General features: G+C 40.9%; 1 protein-coding gene across 1 annotated transcript in view; it reads left to right on the plus strand.

The window, feature by feature from the left end:
- bnip3lb (BCL2 interacting protein 3 like b) overlaps positions 1–2,937 on the plus strand; it is a 16,190-nt gene that overhangs the window by 4,575 nt on the left and 8,678 nt on the right. The window lies entirely within an intron of this gene.

The following is a 2,937-nucleotide window of genomic DNA, read 5'->3' on the forward strand; positions in this document are numbered from 1 at the left end:
GTTATGTCCAAATAACTCAATTTTAGTTTCATCAGTCCACAGCACCTTATTCCAAAAGGAAGCCGGCTTGTCCAAATGGGCTTTAGCCTACCTCAAGCGGCTTTGTTTGTGATGTGGGCGGAGAAAAGGCTTCCTCCGCATCCCTCTTGCGTACAGCATCTCCTTGTGTAAAGTGCGCGCAATAGTTGTACGATGCACAATGACTCCATCCGCAGCAAGATCATGTTGTATGTCTTTGGTGCTGGCCTGTGGGTTGACTTTGACTGTTCTAACCATTCTTTGCTTCTGTTTATCCGTGATTTTCCTTGGTCTGCCACGTTGAGCCTTAACTTGAACTGTGCCTGTGGTCTTCCATTTCCTGACTATGTTCCTAACTGTCGAAACAGACAACTGATATCTCTTAGACGGCTTTCGGTATCCTTCCCCTAATTCATGATGGTGAACAATCTTTGTTTTCAGTTCATGTGACAGTTCTTTTGAGACTCCCATGTCGCTACTCTTCAGAGAAGATTCACAGAGGAGGGAAACTTACAATTGCCCCCCCTTAAATACTCTCTCATAATTGGGTTCACCTGTGTATGTAGGTCAGGGGTCACTGAGCTTCCCAAACCAATTTTGAGTTCCAATAATTGGTTCTAAAGATTTTGAAATCAGTAAAATGAAATTTATGCACATGCCTAATTTTGTTTAAACAATTATTGCACACTTCCTGTAAATGGTATAAACTTTGTTTCACTTCTCAAATATCACTGTGTTTGTCTCCTATATGATATATTTAACTGATTTTTTTTATCCTAAGAACCAACGATTTATGAAGGAAAATCATGGAAATTAACAAGGCTGCCCAAACTTTTGCAGACCACTGTATTTGTTTATTAATCCCCTGTGGGGAAATTACAATTTACATTCTGTGTACACACATTTGTTAGTAATCACACACAGACCTGAAATACACACACATGCTCAGGAGCTATACATGCACTATTGGAGAGATATCAGAATGAGTGGGCTGCCAGCTGAACCAGCGCCCTGAGCGGTTGGGAGTTGGGGGGGGTGGAAGTGCCTTGCTCAAGAGCACCTGGCAGTGCCCAGGAGGTGAAGTGGCATCTCTCCAGCCACCAATCCACACTCCGTACTTTTTGGTCCATGTGGGGACTTGAACCGGTCACCCTCCGGTTCCCAGCCCAACTCCCTACGGACTGAGCTACTGCTGGTAAAGTACTCTTTTTAGAATCCTCTGAAGGTATTTTGATGCAGCTGCTGCCCTGCTGAAGGGTTCCTGAGAATACACTGAGTCCCCAGTAGCTCCAGGGCTGCTGTTCTAGTTGTACCTGTTATAGATTTTTATCCAATTCAAACAATCTGAAATTGGTTACTCAAGATGAAACCCAAACCTGCCCATCTATTCATATTGCCGGTGTGCTTGTGAAATTGAACTCAAGGGATTAGCATGTAATCACATGTAATCTTTAGGACATCAATGTCTTACCAGCAATATAATGACTGTTTACTGATAAAGCTCTGTGTGGGCTGTAGCTGAAATACATTTGGTCGTAAAGGGAAACTTGCAGTTGTACAGTTGAAAATCATATTTAAAAATAACATTTGCACTGTTTGTAATCAGCAGCTCATTTACATTCCATTCCAAATGTTTTCTTCCCTTTCCTGTAATTTTTGAACTGGAGTTCTTCAGCAGGAAACACAACAATGTTTGTGTGTGTATGTGTGTGTGTGTGTGTGTGTGTGTGTGCTGACAAACAGTCTAAAGGAAGTGATCTTTGTCCAGTCTTGCTCATTTAAAACAAGTTGGGTGTTTTATTAAGTAAAATCTGTATAAAATCAGTAATTGTAGTACAGTGCAAACATTGAGAAAATGGCAGTCTTGAGCAGCGTGACTGAAATATAACTTTTCAGCCAAATACTTTCAGCCTAGATGTCCAGACTGCTGTTCCATCTGCGAACCACCCAATAATAATAATAATAATAATAATAATAATAATAATAATAATACATTTTATTTAACAGTGCCTTTCTGAGCACTGAAGGTTGCTTTACAGACAATAAAAAGACAGATACAGGGAACAGAAAAGTGTAAGCAGTTATAACAAAACAAACAAAACAACAATAAAAGCTTGCTGTAAGTAAAAAGTAAAACTGACACGTTTTGTGTTGTTTAATATTGGTTACATAGCTTCTAAAAACCCTCAACCCTTGATATTCCTTTAGGGAAACTGAAATTAACCCATACAATCGGGAGGGGCTTCTCTTTCGTCATTGCGCTCTCAACATGCTGAGTCAGCTTTGACTCTGACTTGACAGCTGCTTAGGAATTGAGTTGGCTTCTGGAAATAAAATGACCCTTCAATTCCCAACCACATCATTGGGATTGTGTGCAATCCTTGAAGGCGGCTGTGATAAGGCACAGCTTATCAGAGAGCCGAGCAGTCAGCTGTCAGTGAGTCACCTGCGGATTTTGGGAACATCTGAGAACACAAGAACACTGTGTCAACAAGCTGCTCTGAATAAGTTGAAACGTCAACATTACACTTTTAGAACAACTTAGGTGTCACATTGCACAGATTGAATTAGGAAAATGTGTTCCTGCCAAGACAAACGCACTCCAGTAAACATTTCATCAGAGAGGTCAGAGCACAGGATGAAAAGGACTTTACTGATGGGAGAAGGACTGCTCCAACGTCAAGCTTTCTTGCTCTGAATCTGAAGACTCCGTGAGTGGAGTGAGACTAATAAAACTAAATGACTGTCATGTCCTACTGGTTAGTTTACCAAAGCAACTAACTACTAAGTAAATGTGGTGACACAAAATCCAAAGTATGAATTGAGAAGTAAAGTTTATTAAAGGTGCTGTAGGTATGATTTTGAAGATCCAGGACTTCGCCAAAGGATTGGAGCAACAACTTCTCAGTCCCTCCCCCC

Source organism: Etheostoma cragini, chromosome 16 (genome assembly GCF_013103735.1).
Source record: "Etheostoma cragini isolate CJK2018 chromosome 16, CSU_Ecrag_1.0, whole genome shotgun sequence".
NCBI classification, from domain to species: domain Eukaryota; kingdom Metazoa; phylum Chordata; class Actinopteri; order Perciformes; family Percidae; genus Etheostoma; species Etheostoma cragini.